The following is a 23,214-nucleotide window of genomic DNA, read 5'->3' as shown; positions in this document are numbered from 1 at the left end:
AATGACATGATTCCACTTTTCTTTGCCAACAGGCAACAGAGACACCCAGTTGAGAGAGAAGAGAACAGAGCCCAAGCTCTGAGTCAAAAAGGCAGAGAAAGGCCGACTCGGCTGCAGTTCCAGGGTCCTGCTGTTTCTTTTTGGTGCTCGCTGTTTTCCCTACCCTTGAGTGACCAGAGCATCCTTCGAGTGGCACATTAAAATGGACACAAGTTCTTTGCAGAGGGAATAATTCATACATTGCATACATTGAATAATTCATTCACGCATATATTGAAGCTCTATCCCTCGGTGTGACTACATTTGAAGATGAGCCTCTGCAGAAGTGGTTAAGGTTGAATGAGGTCTTGAGGGGCCCTAATTTGAGAGGCTTGGGGTTCTCATGAGAAGCGATGCCTGACAGTTCTCTTTCTACCCACACAGGCAAAAGAAGAGATCGTAGACAGTTGCCAGCCGGCCAACAGCTAGAGAAGAGGCCTCAGAGTGAAACCGGCCAGGCAGGCACCTTGACCTTGGACTTCCCAGCCTCCAGAACTGTTAGAAATGAATTTCCGTGGTGTAAGCCACTCAGTTTGTGGCATTTTGTTATGGCAGCCTGGGCTGACTGATATATCCTGCTGCCAGAGGAGGTGTCCGTTTCCCACTGCTTGAATCTGGGCTGGCTTGGTGACTAGCTTTGATAGGTAGAATGTGGCAGAGTCATCTTGGGTAGTTTCTGTCCGTGGACCTCAAGGGCTTTGCAGCTTCTGCCCTCACACAACGTCCAGAGAATCCTGCTGCTGTGTGAAGCCTCAACCTCCTGCCTCTGGAGTTGGATGGGGTACTGGCTGAGGGTCCTGCTGGTGGCTACCCAACTTCAACCCCCAGTCACATGCATGAGGCCACCTGGTACCCCCCATCCCCAGCCAAGCAGCCATGTGAGTGACCCCAGAAAGGGACCACAGAAGAGCTGCCCGGTGAACCCAACCCGAAATGCCTACCCAGAAAATCATGAGCAAATCAGTGGTGGTAGTTTTAAGTCTCTATATTTTGGGACAGTTTGTATGCAGCAATGGATTCATTAATGCACTCTCTACTTAAGACTGCTCCCTGTCCTGCTGCCCCCTCCTTTCAACTCATGCTGTAAATGTTCTATTCCTTGCTCCCAAAAAAGTCTTGAGCAAAATCATAAGAAAACTTCATTGATAAAATTCACAAAAACTTATTAAACCTGTGCACCATTGAACCAGGGATTGTTCTAAGTGCTCAAAATGATGTCATCATTTTGTGGTTGAGAACACAAGTGCAGAGAGATATATTACCTTGCCTGAAGTCACACACTGTCTGACAGAACTGGGACGCAGCCCAAGAAGGTTGCCTCCAATCCTGCTCTCTTAAGCCACTTCACTCTGACTTCCACTATGGGTGACTCCTCTACATTCCAACAGTCTTTCTGCTTTGGATCCAAACTGTGTAAATGTACCTGGTGGAATTAAAGGAAGCGCAATTGAAATGAACTTGGGCTTGTGTCAGATTATTCTGTGTGAGCTATGCTGCCAGAGATTAGGAGACAGCATCACACAAATAGGCCCTCCCTCCAAAGCCTCAAGATGAGTGTTGCAAGGTGTGGAAGACGTCAGAATCAAAACAGACTCACTCATATCAAACCCTAATAAAAGGTAGTTGTGAGGCCTTGATGATAGGACTGTCATCCACACACAGGCATGAAAACCATTACAAGGACTCGGTGAGAACCCCAACCTTGCCCAAGGTGACTACAGCCTTACCCAAAGAACACTTCTCTGAAGACATCTACCCAGTAACTTCCTGTTCATCTTGGACTGATGCTACTCATGTTATTAATCCTTGTATCCAAAATTATTGCTTCAAAACAGCTTGTGTTTTTTCCACTTGCCTTAAAACCCTCTAGCTGCCTTTGCCTCCCTGGGTATACCTATGCCCCCACCATGGTTCTCTGTGGCACACGTACTCCAGGTGTACAAATCCCTGGCTCATTCTTAGAGCCTTTAGGTGAGCAGGGTGTTCATCTCATCCTCTCCATGGTCCACTTGGGCCAAAAGATGTTGCCTCAAGTTGGTGAGTACAATACACAGGAGTCAGAAGCCAAGCTTCTGTGAGTTCTTGAAGTAGCCAATCCATCCATACTAACTTAGATGCCTACATGGCAGGTGACATTGCTGAGTGGAGCAGGTGGCAAGGACTCCCACAGAGAGGGACAGTCATGTGCATCTCCTCTAATAATTGCCATGTGCCCTGTGGTATTGATAGACTTTAAAAATTTTTTGGAGAATCTAGGAGTAAGGGGCTTTCATTTTTTATGTGAAATATTTTAGATGTTGGTGAAAATTTACGAATGTTAAAAACACCGTGAAGAGCTGCAAACACCACCTGTTGGCTGGCCTCCTTTGATCACCTCTGTACTGACACCCCTCTCTGTAGAAGACACTCCTCTGGTCTCTAGCAACACATTCCATGTGTTGACAACTTCTGTTTTCTTTACTTCTTCTGTGTTTTTGATTATTTATTTCTTTTTGGTGGGGTGGGGGAAAGATAGATTTTTATTTTATTGTAACATACATGCAGGAAAATGCACAAATAATAACTTGATGAGTTATTATTTAGATAAGGATACCCATGTATCAAGCACCCAGGTCAATAAATGTTTTGCAAAGGCAACAAAAACAAAAATAGACAAACAGGATTGCATTACACCAAAAAGTCTTTGTACAGCAAAGGAAACAATTAATTGGAGAGACAGACAACCCACAGATTGGGAGAAAACATTACAAATCATACATTGAATAAGGGACCAGTATCTAAAACATGGAAGGAAAATAAGCTATACAATAACAAGAAAACAAAATATTAAAAATGGATAAAAGAGTTGAATATATTTTTTTTCAAAAGAAGACATCCAGATGGACAATGATATATGAAAAAATGCCCAATATCTGTAATCAATAGAGAAGTGCAAATTAGAACTACAACAATATCACTTTACACTTGTTAGTTTGGCTAGCATGAAAAAAAATGAAGAATAGCAACTGTTGATATGGCTGTGGAAAAAGGGAGCTCTTACACATTGTTGGGGGGAATATAAGTCAGTACAACCATTGTGGAAAATGTTATGGAGCTTCCTTGAAAAACAGGAAATAGAACTACCACGTGATCTGGTAATTCATTTAAGAGTATACACCAAAGGAACTGAAATCAGTAAGTCAAAGAGTTTTCTGCCCTCCACATTTATTGTAAAATTATTCATGCTAGCCAAGATATGGAATCAACCAAAGTGTTGGTTAATGGATAGGTGAATTTTAAAAACTATATGCTATATACACAAGTTTCTACTATATACACAATGAAATACTGTTCAGTCTTCAAATTATAGGAATTCGATCATTTGTGACAACATGGATAAACTTAGAGGACTTAATGCATTATGGTTTGGATATGTACTAGTAGTCCCCCTTGTGTTAATGCAGGAATGTTCAGAGGTGAAATGATTGGATTATGAAAGCCATTAGCTAATCAGTCCATCCTATTTTGGTGGACTGACTGGGTGGTAACTGTAGGCACGTGGAGCATGGATGGAGGAGGTGGATCACTGGGGATATGCCCTGGAAGGGGGCATCTGCCCTGTGGTCCCTTTTCCTTATTCATTCTCTGTCTCTCTGTCTCTCTCCCTCTCCCTCTCCTCCCCCCCCCCCCTCTCTTGGCTGCCATGAGCTGAGAAGCACTCCTCCACCAATTCCTTCTGCCATGATGTTTTGCCTCACCTTAAGCCCAGAGCAATGGAATTGGCCAATCATGGACTAAACTTCTGGAACTAAGCCACAATAAACTTTCCCTCCTCTAAGCTGTTTTTGTCAGCTATTTTGGTCACAGTGATAAAATCTGACTAGTATGTTATGTTAAGTAAAATAAACCAGGAACAGAAAGTCACATAGCGTATGATCTTACTCATGTGAAATATAAAAACATTGAATTCATGGAATTTGAGAGTAAAATGGTGGTCATCAGAGGCTGTGGAGATTGGTGGGGAATGGGAAAGGTTGACTGATGGTCCTAAGTTGCAGTTGGATAGGAGAAATAAGATCTGGCATTCTAGTGGGCAGAAAGTGACCATAGGGAAAAGTAAAGTATACTTCAAAATACCAAAGGAGAGGATTTTGAATATTCTCATCACAAATAAATGATAAATATTTGAGATGATGGATATGCTAATTAGTCCAGGGGATCATTCCACAATGTATACATGAATCAAAACGTCACACTGTATCCCATAAATACATACAATTGATATTTGTCAATTAAAAATAAAATAATACTGGAGTTGAGAGCATATCTCAGTGATAGAGCACTTGCCTACCATGCATGAGGTCCTGGGTTCAATCTCCAAACAGCCAAATAGTAATAATAATAACAATAAAAAAATAGAATTTAAAAAATAAAACTTACGAGAAATAAAACATATGCACAACTGAAGAAGCATCCTTCATGCCCTTTCCAGTAACAACCCCCCAAGTGTAGCCACAGTCTTTCTTTACAGATTTGGTCTCCTTTCCAGTATTTTTGCCTCTTTCTGAATTTTATGCAAATGGAATCACACCACATATTCTTTTGTGGCTTCTTCAGCTCAGTATTGTACTTGTACAGTATTGTACTTTCATTTTCATTGCTGCAATTTCCTCATTTTGACTACTATCCAGTATTTTATCATGTAAATATGTCATAATTTGTTGACATAATTTGCTTCTGTGATGGGCATTTGAGTAATTTCCAGCTTTGGGTTAGGAATACTGCTCATGTGTTTCCCTGTGTGCCTCTTGGTGAGCTTAGTATGTGTGTATTCCTACTGGATGTGATTAGAGAGTGAATTGCTGAGTACATGTGCTCAGTTTTAGTTGCTACTACCAAAAAAACTTTCTAAAGTCAGGGCTGCAGTAGACACTCTCTCAGTGTATGAGAGTTCCGGTGGCTCCACATCCTTGCCAACACTTGGCTTTCTCCTTTCCATTTTTGCCCACCTGGTGGTGGAGAGGAGGAACTGCATTGTGGTTTTAGTTTTGCTTTTCCTCTAAATTGCAGTGAGACGGCTCTTACTGTTGGCTCTTACTACTAGCTCGTACTTTATGTAGAACTTAGGGAACCAAGTTAATTCCGATTCCTTAAATAGTTCCCCACTGCTTTCAGATTAAGCTTTTCTCCTACCATGCCCCCCAGGTTTGTCCCTCAGGTCACGCTGATCATCTGCTGTTCTTGTTTTTGTTCCCCAAATCTTTCCTTTCTAGATCCTTTCCCAGCTCTCGTCCTTTCTGTGTGTTCCTCTCTCTGGCTGCACCCCAGTTCCCTGGCACCCCTGCCTGACTCATGCACCCAGCCCTCATTGCTCAGCCCCAACTGTGGCTCTTCCAGGAAGTCTCTCCTTACCTTCTTGGCGTAGTGGTGCATCTTGGGCTCAGATGGTCCACTGGCTTGTAAGCCTCTACCAGTTTTTCCATGGTGAGGGCAACATAAGTGTAGTCATCACATACGAGCAACAAATGTTTGCCAAGGGCATGAATATATGGTGCATTAATATGGGACATTTGGAAATGTGAGCAAACTTAGAGATTAGTTAAGAGGGACTTTTAGTGATGACGACGATGACAATGATGATAAGATGTTTTCTCTCTTTTGGCTCCGCTGGCTTCTAGGAAGCATTCTTTATTCAGTTCAGTGCCAGGGTTGAAAGACTATTAAGAGATGCCCCTGGCGTATGCAAAACAGACTTCCTTTAATCATGGCAGTTACTCGGTAGGACGTGGGGCACCTGATTAAAGCAGATGAATCACTGCTGGTTTCCAGGAGAAGTCGTTTGAACCCTGCCCTGAAGGCCTGGTGGGCAGAGAGGCTTGGTATCAGCTACCTTCATGCTCAAACATGCTCTGTACAAGCTTGACTGCTTGGTATTTCCCTCTGGGTTTCCTACATGAGGAAACTTTTATAATCCAAGAATCATCTAGAGAACAATAGGCCGCCAGTGGGTCATCTGATTCACCTTTAAATGTCAGAGCTGAGATTCTCATTGAACACTAAAACACTGGTTGGCTCCTACTCAGAACTACTGATGGATGGATCTATCTGCTGGATTTAGGCAGCTGTGCTCTCAAGCAATGACAGAGGTACACCAGTGACAGACGCCAGGGCTACTGGAGTACAGAGGACCTTGACTCCCTGACCCAGATGGCGCTGCTCCCTTGACTTCTCCAACTTGGAACTTCCAGGATTGGTTTAGAGAAAGTCACCTACTAGTGAAACTCATTAACTACAGTTGTTTTAAGGACACAGTTGCATTTTACAATTTTTTCTACTCTAAAATGAAACAGGATTACTGTATGAAAAGGCATTTGTTCTTTGGAACATAGCTCATCCTCAAGGGCTCCAGGAGGGGAGGAAACGGATCCCAAAGCTTGAGCAGAGCTGGGTCCTAATCATGTTCGATAATTTCTTAAAAAAAAAAAAAAAAGCGTTTATGACCCATGTGTTGGTCTGATTTTGTTTTTACCCCATAGCAACTTTGAAGCTCGACTTGGCACTCGCTGTGAAATGGAAAAGAACCAAAGTCACTCCCATTTTGTTCTGACTTGACTCCATGTTGTATCTGCTGACAATGTTTTCTTCTCAGCCTCCCGACAGCGTGTGCATCTACGTTGACAGTACAGAAGCACCTTCCCACGTCCCTGATGATGGCCTTGATGTTTAAAGAAAAAAGTGACTCTGAAATATATGATCAAAACAATTCTCTCATGTAATCAAAATGTCTGTCTCAATCTTTTCTGACCCACGTCCTTGTGGGTTTTGTAATTTTTGCTTTTATAAACTCTGTACTTTCAAGATTCAGTTGCTGGAAAGTTCTTTAGATGCTAGCCTGCTTCCAGCCGCCTGCCTGCCACGCTATTAAAGGGCCTTTTCCCTTTCAACCTGGCTCCGTAAGTGTGGTGGCCTGTAATTCTCGCACACTCCGTACAGTTGCACAGCATCTGAGGTAGATTTTATTGAGAGGTTTTTAGGGAAAACAGAGGAAAAGGTTGGCTTTGCAGAGCAGGCAGCCCCCCATCCCCGTCCCATTCACACACACACGCACACAGGCTTTCTTGGTTTTGACTCTGGGCGCAGAATCCCTCTCTTCAAAAACAGAGCTTCCCCCTTGGAGGTCCGTGTCTCTATTCATGGGAGGAGACTTCTGTGGTTTACAGTGGTCATTCCCAGAACGAGCATAACATCACATATTGTGGTAAGAAAACGATGCCCTGAAAGTTCTTTTCTCCATCTTTCTGATTACATCAAAGAATGATTTCAGTGTGTTGTCATTGTGTCTCCCTTCTTTTTCCTATGCCCATCCTTCCTTCCTTCCTTCAGCTGTTGTAAGCTGCTCTACACGGTGAGGAAATTCTATTGATTAAAGTCTAGAATCCGCTGTCTCAGCTGGGCCCTGAGGAAGGAAGGAAGGAAGGAAGGAAGGAAGGAAGGAAGGAAGGAAGGAAGGGCAGGAGGAGGGGCAGGACTAGGATGGGGTAGGACTTACAGCACAGTCCTCTAAGATTGGGTGATACAGCAAATGAGGGGTTTCCAGGCGAAGGTTAGGCTGGTCCTGGAGGGTAAACAATGATGCCATTTATTGCCATATCAGTCTCATCCATTTCTCAGGATGTTCCTGACATGAGCGACACAGTCTTTTTCTCTTCCTGGACAAGTTTCCCAGTTTACTAAAGCCACATGGATGAAGCGACTCTGGATTTTGGTTTTTGCCACTCAGCATCTTTAAACCATGAGCAGCAATTATTGATCAAGAGCTCATTGAATTATCATGCAGTGGTGTTTTTTGCTGGGAGCTTTCAAGGGACAATCAAGGAAAAAATTTGTCTTGCAGAGAAGAGTCGTGCTGTGCAGACAGCACAGCGCCAAGTTCATGTCAAGGAAGGCAGCAAGCGGGTGTGGTGGCTTCGGTTACCATGATGAAAGGGATTGGATTTTCAGGAGGAAAAAAATTAAAAAGAATAGATTTTGTTGGATCACGGTGCTGCAAAGATTCTCCTCCAGGTGTGGCTGGAACCAAGGGCTCCCTGTTCCATCCTCTGGTGTAGAGATGTGAGTAGGGAAAGATCTATCACTACCATTCCTCTCTCCGCTTCCCAACTCTGCTGTCCTCTCTGTTGGTCCCATTCTCAGGACAACTCATCCTCGACACATTTTCTGTTAGACACCCCTTTGATAGGACAAGTGGCCACTTGGGTTCATGAGTCTGGTCTTAGAGGAGAGTTTGGTTTTTTGGTACTTTGGGAGGTGGGAGTGACAATGACCGGATTAGAGTTCCCAGGACTGATCCCAAGGCCCTCCAACCTGAGGCCAGATAAAGGGCGAAGGAAAATATTCAAGATCTTCCCAGTTGGCGCCTGTGTGACCTTCCCATCTCCCTGGTGGAACGTGGAAACAAGGCTGGCTTCTTGGTGGGTTTGGCTCACTCTCAAGAACTCGGAGTCCTTCACCCATCTCAAGGCGCTCCTTGTCTCCCTTGGAGATGGGGCCAGTCCTTGGGGCACGGATGGATGAAGTGTCTGTGAGGGCATCATTAGGTCACACAGGTTGTTAGAACAGAACTTTCTTTGTTCTAACCTGTATTTAAGAAACCCCACTCAGAATAAGACCTTGGAGTCTCACCTGTGGAGAGAACGCTGTGTTCGGGACGTCCCAGTCAGGACCCTGAAAAGCTGCCCGGGACTCCCCAGCTGCATGACTTCAGGTGTTGATGTAGGACAGATGAGGCTGGATGGACACCTGAGGAATTTTCAGGAAGCAGGTTTATTAGCTGCTGTGGTACAGATTGGCTATTCACTATAAATTTCTGGACAGTAAGTCTGAAAATTCCTTGAACTTTAGGAAGGGTTTGAAAGTTTACATAAAAAGTGCTTTTCCATTTCCCTGATGGAAAGCCTGACAGCCATGGCCACCCTACTGTGGGCACCATGCTGCACAGAGGCCCTCTCTTAGAGTCTTGCAATCTGCCCGAGCAATGCTGGGAAAAGTAAGAATTAAAGACCTTTTAAATTCCCTCCTAACCTTTGGAGAAGTGTTCCTACTGTCCTTCTCCCACCTCCACTCTCAGGGGCATCAATCCTGAGGGGACAGCTAGGACACTTGTTCTGACCCTTTTACCTTCTTCTTGGTTTTCCTCTTCCTGTTCCAAGGCTTGCTTCCTTCCTATCCCAGGTCTCCCTCTGGCTTGTGAGGTTACTGTGATCCCAGGCACAGGCTGGGCTCTTTGTAATTAAGAAGAACTTTCTAGTAGGGACTGTAGAAACTCCATTTTGACCTTCAGGCCAAGAAATGACTTCCAATTAGCCCTTCTCCCAAACCAGAAAACCCATTGACCCATTGGGATCTAGAGCCACAGGGGAATGTGCTCTAAAGGAATGAAAAAGGAAACATGCAGTCAGACCCACTATTTTAATAATGTTACCCATTTTTATAAACCCCCTGCTGTAGTCTCGAGAGTCACGTTTGTTCTGACTTCTCAAGTGCCTTTGGGCCACGTCCCAAAAGGTATTCCCAACTTCTCCCATGCACACTCCCATTGCTGCCACTCAAAGAATCTGTGTGCATCCAGGGGGAGACCCCAGCACTCTCACCCTGATTCTGCCCTTGCCAGGCACAGACTGTCACAGCGTCTAGAACTGAAACCTCACTTCATCCATTCTGACATGTTGACCTGGTGTAAGTTACCTATGGCCTCCGAGCCTTAGTTTTATCTTAATTGTAAAATGGATATAATGATACTGATCTCGAAGGATCATTGTGCATGTTGAAGATAAAGGAATTGACATACGTAGAGAGATGCTTATGGAGTTGGCACTTCAGGAAATACAAATAATAAAACAATTACCAATGATAGAATCTGAATTTCTTTTTAGAATCTACAAGACTGCTTCACAGTCTGATTTCTGGCCATCCTCCACCTCTAAAGGTTTTTTTCTTTGACTCTAACTTGGGTCCTCAATTCCATTTTGACACTAACTGTCTTCATAGGATTAAGGGCTCAATCCCACTAGACTGCCCTGCTTTAGATGCCAGTTGCAAGTATCAGGTTCTCAGGTGACACGAATTCCTATCTCACTTAGTTGTAAATGTTAGCTTGTTATGGTTTAGATATGAAGTGTCCCCTAAAGCCTCTGTGTTAATAATGCAGGATCCTTTGGAGATGAAATGATTAGCTTATGAGATACCTAATCCATAATCCAGTCTATCTTAGTTTGAATGGAGTAACTAACTGGGTGGTAACTGGAGGTAGGTGGGGCATGGCTGGAGCAGGTGGGTCACTAGGGGCATGCCCTGGAAAGGTGCACCTCCCCTAAGGCTCCTTCTCCCCCTCCCACTCTGCTTTGCTCTGTAGCTGCCCTTCACCATGATGTTCTGTCTAATCTCCAGTTCCAAAGCTATGGGGCAGGCCAACCATGGACTAAACCTCTGAAACTATGAGCTCAAAATAAACTTTTCCTCCTGTTGGGGATTTTGCCCACAGCAACATAGAGCTGACTAATACAGGTAGCTAGTTCAGCCATGAACAGGTGGGTGGGGGGAGGACAATAAAGGGCAGTGACTTACAAGGAGGACCTCAGACATGTATGTCAAAGAAAGCCCATAACTCACAGAAAACTGGGGGTAAATGGTATATCAAACCTCTCCAGCCACAGTCATTGTTTTAGTCAGATTTTTCACTGCTGCAACTTAAAGAGTTGACCAGAACAATTTTAGGGGAGTAGAAATCTATTAGAGGGCTCTCGGTTTCAGAGGTCTGAGTTCATAGACAGCCGGCTCTATTCTTCACGGCTCTGGGTGAGGCAGAAGAGTGTGGCAGAGGGAAGCAGCTCCTGTGGTGATCAGGAAGCGGAGAGAGAGGTCTCTACTTGCCAAACAAAAATATATACCCCAAAGCCATGCCCCCAATTCCCACCTCCTTCAGCCACACCCCACCACTTCAATTACCAGTCAGTTAATTCCTGTCAGGGGATTAATTCACTGACTGGGTTAAGATTCTCATAATCCAATAATTTCTTCTTTGTACTTTCTTGCATTGTCTCACACATGAGCTTTTGGGGGACACCTCACATCCAAGCCAAAAGAGTCATGATAACCCCTTAAGAGACTACTGTTTCAAGATCCATCATAGCTATCTCTTTTGATCAGGTTTTCTTGATCCTCCTCCTGTGACCTCATGACCCTCACAGAGAAAATTTGCTGAGGGGTAGACAAAGGGTAATAATCCACTATGGAGATACAAGGCAAGAAGAAAGGGACCCAAATCCTTAAGAACCCAGACTCTGTGGGAGCTATGCCCTTTGATTCCAGTGAAATTATCCATTCAGTGCCTGTACCGGGCAGTGATCCTGCTCATCTCAGTTCATCTAGTACACCCATTACTCTGTGCAATTGACTCACTTGAAATCCTGCCTGTGGGATTGGAAGAACTGGTCACCGTGGACCCCACAGTTGCTTCAGTCCACGGGTCTCCTCTACAACCACAAACACTACACCCCTCCACTTTAATAATCTCCTAGAACAACCCACATAACCAGGAAAAGTGCTCTACTTACTATTGTGGTTTATTATGAAGGACACAAATGAAGAGACAGATGAAGAGTACCTAAAATGAGTCTGAAAGGGTGAGGAGTCCAGGAGCCTCTCTCTCCATGGAGTTGGGGTACGGCACCCTCCTGGCAGGTGAAGGTGTTCGTCAACTTGGAAGCTCCCCAACGGATTGTTTAGGGGTGTTCATGAAGGTCTCATCATATAGGTATGACTGATTAAATTATTGGTCATTGGTGACTGAATTTAATTTCTACCCCTCACCTCCCCAAAGTCAAGGTCTGGGTGGAAGTGAGGGGGCAAGTTTCAACAAGCTTTTAGTCAAAGCTTAATCTCCTGGTGACCAGCCCCCATTATGAAGCTGTCTAGAGGGGCCCATGAATTGCTGCATTAACATAAACACATCAGGAATAACAAAAGATGCTCCTCAGACCCCTGTCACTCAGGAAATTCCAAAGGTTTAAGAAGCTCTGTGCCAGAACCAGAGGAAAATTCATTTTAGAATTATTACTATTAACCCACAGCCTCTTTTCCTACTCTTTCCTGCCACAGGGTCCCATTGCTTGGGCACAGCCTGAACGGTATCCAGCAGCAACACCACTGGTACTGTCCCTTCCCCACACACCCCTCCAAGGTCGAGTCTCCTCACTTTGTCACAATGGTCCACTTTATGCTTTGAACACAGCCCTTGCTGCTCTGCCACTGTGACTCATTTTCCCCCCATAGCTTTATTGAAGTAAAATTGAAGTACAAGAAAATGTACATAAGCATGCAATTTGATCAGTTTTTGACATGTATGCAAACAATATGATCAATATAAAAAGTATTTCCATTACTTTTTCAACAATTTGAAATCATGCAGACTGTGTTTCCTGGATGATTTATTACATTAGAAATCAGTCACCTTAAGATATATAGAAACCTCACCCCCAAATGTCAACTATTTCAAAATTAAATGGCACACTTATAAATATCTCAGAAGCTAAGGAAAAAAGCACAAGAAAAGTAAATCAAAGATGATTTGAACTAAGTGATAATAAAAGCTTAAAATATCAGGATCTCTGGGATAAAATGGTCCTCAGATCAACATTTATAACTTAAAGTACTTGTATCAGAAAAAAAGCTAGAATAAGAAATTATTTTCAAATTATGTAGTAGGAAGAAAAAAATAAGAGTAGGAGAAGAAATATATGAAATGGAAAGGTAATAATAGAGCTAAAATTTGATAAAAATCAAAAAAGATGAATCAAGGAAAAACAAAGAATATTAATATTAATGGAAAGATAACTATCAAAATAACCCTACAGATGCTAAAAATATATTAAGGTAATATTACAATTGTATACCAACATATGTGATAGCATACATAACACGGTCTATATTAGAGAAGGATCTATTGCTGCTGAGAAGAAAGCGTATTCAGTCATTGATGGAAAAAATATTCTATATATGTCAGTTAAGTCTAAATTATCAGTTTTATTTTTTACTTCTCTAGCATCTTTATTTAGTTTTTGTTTGGAGGATCTATCCAGTGTTGACAGAGGCATATTAAAGTTACCCAGTATTGTTGTGTTTTGGTCTATTTGACCCTTGAAATTGAGAAGAAAAGGTTTGTTTGATGTACATAGTTGCTCCATTATTTGGGGAATAAATACTTATGATTGTTATGTCTTGTTGATGTATAATTCCTTTAAGCAGTGTAAATGTCCTTCTCTGTCCCTTCTGATTGACTTTGGCTTGAAGCCCACTTTTTCTGATATGAGAATAGAACCGCCTGCATGTTTTTGAGATTCATATGAATGATATGTTTTTTCCCATTCTTTCACTGTCAGTCTGTGGATATTTTTTGCCTATGAGGTGATTCTCTTGAAGACAGCATATTGTTGGATATTTCTTTTTTAATCCAATCTGTCAGTCTGTCTTTTGATTGATGAGTTTAGACCCTTAATGTTCAAGGTTCTTATAGAGGTATGATTTGAATTCCAGGTCATTTGGGTTTATTTCTAGTTTTTAATTTGAATTAGTTTCTCCTTTCATTGACTATTTTTTTAGTGTAGTTCCTCCTTTTGCTGGTTTTCACTTTTTGTTTTATTTTTATCTTCATGGAATATTTCTTGAGAATATTCTGTAGTGAAGTCTTTCTAGTTGCAAATTCTTTTAATTTTTGTATTTATCAGAAGGTTTTTACTTTATCTTCAAATCTGAAGCTTAATTTTGCTTGATATAGGATTCCTGATTGGCATCCATTTTCTTTCAGAGTTTGGTATATGTTATTCCAGGACCTCCTCACTTTCAGAGTCTGGATTGAGAAATCAGCCAAGATCCAAATTGGTTTTCCCCATATGTAATCTGATATTTTTCTCTTTGCAAATTCTATCCTTATGCTGTATGTTAGGCATTTTTATTATATTGTGTCTTGGTGTGGTCTGTTGTACCTTTATACATTTGAGGTGCTGTAAGCCTCTTGTATTTGATTTTCCATTTCATTCTTTCAGTTTGGGAAATTTTTTGATATGATTTCATTGAAAAGATTGTGCATTCCATTGGTTTATATCTCTGTACCTTCATATATCCTGATAAATCTTAAATTTGGTCTTGTCTTGTTATCTCATAGTTCTTGAAAGTTCTGTTCATAGTTTATTAACATCTTCTCTCCATGGCTAACTTTATTTTGAGGATTATATATTTTGTCTTCATTGCTTGAGGTTCTATTTTCCAAGTGGCCTAGTCTATTGGTGATGCTTTCTATTCAATATTTAATTTGTTTGTTTGCTTGTTTTTTTCTTTATTTCAAGGATTCCAGCTTTTTTTTTTTTTTAGAATCTCTGCCTCTTTATTGAAGTGATCTTTCATTTCTCTCTGATTTCATTTCTTATACTATCTTTTTACTTCACAGATCAGTTTAACTATGTACATACTAAACTCCTTCTCAGACATTTCTTCCACTGTGGTGTCAATGGATTCTGTTATTGGCTTATTTTGGTTTGTTTGGGACAATTTGTTCCCTTGCTTTTTCATGTTTTTTTTTATTATTATTATTATTATATTGTACCTTGGTATGGGTATATTGTAACTTTGTGTGTCTATGCATCTTACAGTATGGATCTAAGGCAGTAGAGTTTCTACACTGTGGACTTATAGTCTCCCTGAAGGTTTCTAGGACCTCAGTGCTTAGGGGGAGACCAATAATAACAATAGCCAATGCAAACTATGTATAGCATTAAATCAAATAGTTCCTACTATGTTGTCTACAATGTTAATTATCACAATAAATAGAAATGATATGATAATTTACTGACTACAATAAAAGCAAGTTTGCAAAAGGGTTGTTTATAATTTCAAATGGACAGAAAGAGAACTGAAGTGATACAGGATGTGGTGATTATGAGAGAGGAGGAGAAAAGAAGTAAAAAGTTAAGGAAAGAGTGAAAGGGAGAACAACAGAGTTTGGCTGTTAGCAGAAGAAAAGAGAGAATCAAGGGAAACAGGTAGGAGAAAAAAATATGAGTCTATAAAGCAAAAATTTTAAAAAATCAAAAATAAAAATAAAAGATTATACAACAAAACTAACATATTCTAATCAAACATCCTAGTTCACAAAAACTAATCCATGAAAAATAACTGGTTTCAAAAATGCTAGAAATGAGAAAAAATATGGATATATATAAATGTCACAATTAATATATAAAGGTCACAATTAAACAGAGAAAAAGAAAAGAATAAAAAAAAATTTGATGAAATGTTAAAGAATTCTTTCCGCTAGAGTTCAAAATAGTCTCAGCTTCTCTTCTCAGAAGTTTTAAGTAGTCTGGAGTATGATGCCCCACTCTCTGGATTGCTGGAGTGAGAGGCAATCCCATAGGCAGAATTCCTGGAGGTAGGATTTAGGTTTAGGTGGGCTCCAGGCTCTTCACTGAATGCCAATTGGTCTAGAGATTTTAAAACAGTGCACCTCCAGAGCCCAGTACTTGCTGGTCCCTGATTAAAGACTGTACCCCAGAGTCTCCCCTGAGTTCCACTCGTGGGGTGGGGCACCCAATACTTAGTCCTCTACATCATCTTTAGACCCCACATTTCCTGGTCTCAGGTTCAGTCTCCCAACAATGTCTCCTGCCCCTGCCCTTCCAAGTTCCGGGCCAGATGTGTCTCTCCCAGGTGGTCCTGCAAACATTCGGATTGGAGGGGGAGGGGTAGAGCCAGGTGGGTTTCTTCAACCACTGTCTCCTGTGTAAACCTCTCTCCACATTTGACTCTCTCCTAGTCACTTAAGCACACTCTGTGTCATGCAGTGTTTACTGTGCCTGTATTTTAGGCCAAACTTGGGTTTGCCAGGGATTGGTGTCTTCAGCTGCAGGGCCCTGCACAGTGGCTGTAAAATGGTTCCTTCCTTAGTCCTCTGCACACCACCTGGAGAGATGGCAGCTTCTTTCCCCGCACACGAATATTGTGCAGTGTGTCTTTCAGGTTTGCTGGCAATGTCCTTGATCTCTAAACACTCCCAGACACGCCTTGGCCTCACAAAATTGTGAGTTCCTTTAATTTGCTTATCTTTCCACTTTGCTCACAGAGGGACCGCTCTGGCTCCTGCTTCCTGCCCAGCCACAGCAGAGGCTGTTCTGCTGGGATTTCTTCCTTATTGTATTATATCCAACCTCCTGAGTCTCCCATCTGCTTTGAATGTCCAGTTTCAAATTCCAGTAAATTCCCTTGTTTTTGTTCACCCACCTTGCTGAGAAGCTGCCTGCCTGCTTTTTTGGTTTCATTCCACAGAGCAGCCAGGAAAGCGACCTCCTCTATTCCCCCATCTTGAAAAGCTCAAAACCCTCCTTACATTTTATCTTCGCTTCTCAAAAGGATGGTACCTTCAGATTCAGATCTATCCTTCACAAGTTCCCTGGATTTTGGATGTACCATTTTCTGTTTCCTTAGGTTTAGTCCATTAGAAACTGTACTGATTGGTTTGGAAAAAATCTCACACCTAACCATAGGAAGGGAACTTACTTCTTAGATCCACTAGGACTTACTTTTTTTTTTTTTAACATTTATTTTTAATTGTAATTGGACACAATACCTTTATTTATTTTTATGTGGTGCTGAGGATCGAACCCAGGGACTCGCATGTGGTAGGTGAGTGCTCTACTGCTGAGCCACAACCCTAGCCCCCTGTGACTTACTTTTAAAACAAACATGTTTGTTTCTCTTCCTCTCTCCTTACTCCTCCCTAATCTCACCCTCTTGTTAATCTCAGGGAAACAGGATTACCTTTCTTCCCCGTCCAAGGCAGAGGTGTATCTGTCCTTGAGAACACACCCATGACAGGAACAAAGTAATTCAGACTTGGGGATGGCACCAGAAGATCTCAGAAATGACCACCTCCCAAACTAACAAGTGAATTTCAACTCTGGAAAGAGAATATATGGAATATAGCCCTTAAATCACCTCTTTAAAATCCACCTTCCTTCCCTTGATGGCCAGAATCTCTGGGACAGGAGTCCCCTGGGCTTCTCCTTTGCTAGCAAAGCAATAAAACTTATTTTTCCTTTTTTTTTTTTTTTTTTTTCAAAACTGTGTTCTCATTATTGGATTGGCACTGGGGACAAGGACTGAGCTTTTGTAACAACTTAATTCTGGTCTCTGATCAAAGTTTAACTTCTCTGGAGGCCGCTACTGACCACCATGTCCAATACAGCAACTAAGCTCTCTCTATCCATTCTTTCTTCCTTATCTTTGCAGTATTTACCACTACAGATGTTATTGTGCTTGCTTTTTATTTGCTTATTTCCCATTCCCATTCCCATAAACTCCATTAGGATAGGAACTTCACTATCAACACCGTGAACCCACAGCATCTAGATGGGCTCCTGACACAGGATAGGAGTTTGGCAAACATTATTTGAAAGGAAGAATGAATGATTTGCCTGCTCAGACAGGTAGATGGTCATGAGAACTGCTTGATGAACTGTACAGTTGAGGAAAATGCAACCTTGCATTTCGTGGTCATGGGTGAAGGTCAGAAGGTCTTTCCCATTGTTTTCCTTTCTTTTACCACCCAGTGGTTCCCAGGGGAGGTAGCACTGCAAAGATCTCTTCTGACCTGATCTGCCTTTACCCAGAAAGGGTCTTCCCCACTGGGGGCTACCCAGCAGCAACCCCAGCATTTTCTTGTCCCAGGGAGCTCTTCTCTCCCTGCCATCATGACCTAGTAAGAGGAGATTCCTGTCTCATTCCCAAGAAGTAGGTGAATTGAAAAATAAATAAAGAAGGAAGAGAAGACATGAATGAAAGACACTGCAAAACCTAACACACAAGGGTCTGCAGTACTTGCCAGAACAGGCAATTCAAGATCTGTTCTGTCTTTGAATTCTCCAACAGATCGGGTTCCTCCTCACCTCAGACTTCATCAAACATTATTATAGAGCTGGGGACGTGTCTCTGTGGTAGAGTGTTTGCCTAGTATGTGCAAGGCCCCAGGTGACCACAGTAACCCAAAACAAACATAAACCTTCATTATGAATGTAACAAAAGAACCAAATAAAGGAAATAGACAGGAGAGGCGGGTCAACAGTAACAGGTTTACTCAGGGCTCACCTGTAGAGGTGGGCCCAGTGGAGACTGGAACCTATCTTCCGCCAACAGCCTGGGTATACATGGGGGAGTGAGGGAGGTTTAATTTTTGCCATTAGGCTATTGCTAGGGGTTGTCAGGGAAGGGTCCTTGTGGTGTCACCTTCATAAGGAACCAGGTGTTTTTCAGGATTTCAGTTCTAGATATCAATTTCCTTTCTTATAATGATGCAGTATTGGGGTTTCTTTGCATAATGGAGTATTGTCTGGGGTTTAGGTCAGGCTGAGGTGGAGTGACTGTGAGGTGGCTCTTGCTCCAAGACATTGCCTGTGTCAATTTCTTCCTAATGATGAACACCTTCAAATATACCAAACATTGAAAGAAGCCCGCCACCCAGAATGACCAGGAGTCCATGTTTTGCTGTATGCACTTTATCTCTTTTTCCTTCATTCTGACTTTCCCCCTCAGTATTCCAGCAAGTATTTCCCAGGGATAATAACATTCTTCTACTGATCACATTATCATACCTAAGAATATCACCAATCATTCCATAATCTAAACTAATCTATGAACTACACTACAAATTCTCCTTTCATCTCAAGACTGTATTTTCCAGACTGTTTTATCAGGATCTAATCAAGAATCACACCTTGCTTTTGGTTATGTCTCTATTTTAACCTAAAATAGCCACTCTTGGACTGTTGATCCTTGGCACTGTTTTTTTTGAACTATCCAGGCCAGGTGACTTCAAGGTCATACTACGTCCTTAGTGCGTTTGGTTGTTTCCTCCTATGGCCAACTAGTGTTCTGGTATTTTCTGCAGTCTCAATGCTGGGAATGCACTTGGTTAAGCTGATATGAAACACCTCTGTACAGAGTCTGTGTGACTAGTTTCCCATCACTCCAGAGCTCACTCCTAGCATCACTCCCAGCTGCTCACTTTCCTGAGCTGTGTCCCCTTATCTTCAAAGCCAGCATCTCTCTCTGGTTGTCTTCCATGGTCACATTTCCCTCTGCCCTCAGCTAAGTCAGATTCTATCCCTTTTAGGGTTCATGTGATTGGCTTGGACCCCTTGATGGTCAAAGTACTGTCCCTACACCACACACACACACAGCAGGGGGAGGAGAACACAGGTATCTTGGGGGACAGTATATACCCTGCCTCCCCATTTCCAGGTGACCCACGATGTACCATCATATCAAGAAGTCCATTAGGAAACTGCCCCTATGTTAGGGATTGATGATTGTCAGGGACTTCCATTGCAACTTGAAGAGGGAAGTCCTTAGAAAAGTCATCAACTACCTTGGTGTGTATGTGTGTGTGTGTGTGTGTGTGTGTGGTGTGAGGAGAGATACCATGGGGCTATCTGAGCCTCAGCCCAGAGATTCACTAGCTCAGGGCTAATGGCCGCCTTGCCAGGTCCTCTTGCTTCATCAGAAGTGGGTGACTCACATATGCATAAGCCAGGGACCCAACCCTGAAGGGACAGGGCAGAAGCACCAGGTGGAAGCTCGTTTCCTTGATCCCCTCCTGAAATCTGGTCTCTCAGGGACACCTAGGTGGTGGAGGCATTTCTCAACGTATCAACTGTCACCAGCAAGAATAAACATGCAGGTGACAGCCAAATGAGCGACTATCCTCAGGGAAGGGGCTGCTGATAGATTTCCTTCCTCAGGCATGGCGGGTTTGCTCAATCTGCTCAAATGTAAGGTTAAGGGGGCAGCTTTTTATTTCACTTTTCTGGTTTTGTTTTTGGCAGTATTTAGTTTTTAAATGATACAAATATAGTCTATTAACCAATGTGTTGATCAAAAAGGTAATGCAGAAACAAGAAATTGAAATATTATACATGTGTATAATATAAAAAGATAAACCTCCCTCCCTAGTTCTATGCCTTGCAACACTCGCTATTATCAACCTCTTGTGTTTCCCTTCCAAAAACACATTGTGAATATACTAACATTAGTATGCACACACCCATCTCTTTCTTATATAAATATGCTGTTCTGTATTTTGCCTTTTCCCCTGGACCTGCTTTCATACCAGCACATAAAATCAACCGTATTCCTTTTTATAATCACAAGCTGTGAATGGATGGGTAAAATTTATCTTGCCACTCCCTAACAAACAGGGTTCTTTGAGATTATTTCTGGATTTTGTTACTATAAACACTGCTACAATAACTAATCGTGCCTAGACGTTGTTTCTCACATGGGCTAGTTGGTTTGAAGGCAAACACCTAGAGATGGATTGCTGGGTAAAAGGGCTTGCTCATATAAAGTTTGATTGGATATTGCCAAGTTGCTTTCTAAAGAGGTTCTGGTAATTGTACCAGGTCCAACTCCTACGAGTAAAAGACTGCCTGTTTCAAAATACCCTCTTTGAACTCAGTCTTAAGCCATTAGAATCTCAAATTGGAATCTAGTTTTGGAGGTGCCATTTGCCCCTGGCTCAGTTTTATGAGTGTAGGGGAAAGAACACTAGTTTAAAAGGCAGAGCTCTGGGGCTAGGGGTGTAGCTCAGTAGTAGCATGCTCACTTAGAATGTGTGAGGCCCTGAGTTCCATCCTGGCACCACAAAGGGAGAGGAAAAAAAAATAGAACTCTAATGAGTCCTGATCTGGCCCTCCAATTCCCTAGAAGACCTTGATGAAGTGATGTCCCCTCCCTGGCACTGAAGTTTTTCATTGGATGAAAAGAACTTTGAATTATAGAAGTTTGAATTGTTGACTCTGACTCCAAATCTGTGATGCCCACCTGATGTGGAGTGGCCAATCACCTCCTGGTATAGCTGCTGCTCCATCAGTAAGTCCAGCTCCATGTTTCAGGGGCCCTATGAGACACCAAAGATGAAGAGAGAGCATCTACCTTTTAAGGAAGATGACTGCATGTAGTCCTGTGGGGTGGCATGGACGATGGGGCTGAGAATGTTCAGAGGATGGAGATCTGATATTGGACACTGGGTGTTACCAGCAGGTTCATAAAAAGATACCATTTGCCTAAGATTTTAAAAATAAGTAAAATGCACCAGGGATGGTAGAGTGGAAGTTGGGGCACACTAGCAGCAGAAGGAAAGACACAGAGGAGTAAAAGTCCAATTAACAAAATGAACAGGGTGCTGGAGGGCGGGCAAAGCCCTAAGGCATATAGGTTGTGCCTGACTACCTGCTTGCACAATGGCTGAGGAATGACCGTGAACTCTTATCCCCCACCACCAACACTCCTTCCACAGAGTTTCCCATCTGATACCAACTGCATTCTCTCAGTGTGGTGAGACCTTCAAACCACCTTTGACTCCTCTTGTTCATAACCCATGCCCAGTCCATCACCAAATCCTACTGACTCCAGCTTCAGAATCTATCCCAAACCCAGGTTCTTTTCCACTGTCACTGCTGGCACCTTGGTCATCTCACCATCACCTCTCAAGTGGACGGCTGGGAATGCGTACCTGGTCTCCTTTCACCCATGACGACCTCATGCCATCCTCAGCAGAGCATGGAGTGATCCTGATTAGGTGAGCCACTCCTCCAGTGGCCTCCAGGGTGAAAGCCAGGGTGTGTGATGACCCACAGCATCCTACAGGTCACAACCTGCCCTGCCGCCTGCCACTCGAACCTCATACTCTACTTTTCCTTCCCCTTTCCACCCTCCTACCTTCTCTCGCCCCACCTGCCTCCTAGTTGCTCCAGCCTCAGAATCATTGCCCTGGCCATTCATTCCTCCTGCCTGGAAAACTCTCCCAAGACACCAGCAGGCACACACTCTCCTACCCTTGCTTATTGCCGGGTCCTTCTTCCATGAGATTGCCAGCTCAGCGAAGGCGGGACTTTTGTCTGATTATTGCACTATCTTGGAACACCGCCTGGCTTAGCATGTTTGTGAATGAATAAATGAAAAAATAAATCAGACATTTTCTGTTGAGGGGGCCATGGAGACAAAGAACACACACTCACCATCAAAATGGGCATTTTCCCTCACACCATTTTTCCATTTTCATGGGTGTCCAATTCTGACTCTCAGTAGACATCAACTGACCCGTTAGGGATTAAGAGAGAAGGAAAAGCAGAGTAATTACACCTAGGGCTTTACTTTCTGGCTGTCACTTACCAGTTGTGTAAGCCAACCTCCCTGGATTTCCAGTTCCTCATCTGCAAATTGGGAACAATGATACAAACCTCCCAGGGGACATGAACTAAGAGAACAATGTAAGTCTTTTAGCAGGATGGGACCATTTTTTAAGTGCTCAATGGATTTTGACTAATTAACATTATACAAGAGCTATCATTATACAAGAGCTATCTGCCCCTGGAAAGTGGATCTTAGAGTCGATAAAGCTCTCCCCAGCTCTAAAGACTCTCATGATAAAATTGGGAGGGAGGTAGTCACACCTTGGGTCTCCTGGCCATGATTACTGTTCCTCTCCCTTCCCACCAGTCTCAGCATCCCAGTGAGTGGATCTTCCTCAGGCCTCCATTTCCTACTCCCTGCAGTTTTCCCCTCTATCAAATAGTAGCATTTGCCAAGGAGGTTTTTTTTAAAAAAAAAGAAAGCCAATTTAGGTATTAAAGGGGGGGGGGAAATGAACAGGTGGCTCAAGACTCAGGAAGTCAAGGTCTAGTGTCTTCTCTCATATGCAGAAGCTAGAGAAAAATAAGGGGGGGAGTGTGGGGGCAGATCCTATGAAGATAAAGGGGAGATGGCCGAGTGGAGAGGGGGCTTCTGGGGGCGGGAGGAGAAAGGAGCTGTGGGATGAAATTGCTATGATATACCACGGAGAATTCACCTTTATGTATAGCTATAAAGTGCCAATTTTTTAAAAACAACAAATAAATAGAAGGAAGACCAGTGACCAGTGAAATAGAGGAAAGGGGACAACGGGAGGGAAAGAGGGAGACAAGAGAAGCACCGGGGACTGAAATGGAGCAAATTATATTCCCTGCATGGACCATTATGTCCAAAGGAAGCCCACTATTATGTCTAACTAGAATGCACCAGAGAAAACATCTTTAAAGTGTAAAATAAGTCACA

Source organism: Marmota monax, unplaced genomic scaffold, assembly GCF_021218885.2.
Source record: "Marmota monax isolate L192 unplaced genomic scaffold, Marmota_monax_Labrador192_F-V1.1 WCK01_AAM20220418_F8-fsc00009, whole genome shotgun sequence".
NCBI lineage: Eukaryota > Metazoa > Chordata > Mammalia > Rodentia > Sciuridae > Marmota > Marmota monax.
The sequence above is the reverse complement of the archived record's forward strand: the minus strand, read 5'-3'. Positions refer to the sequence as shown.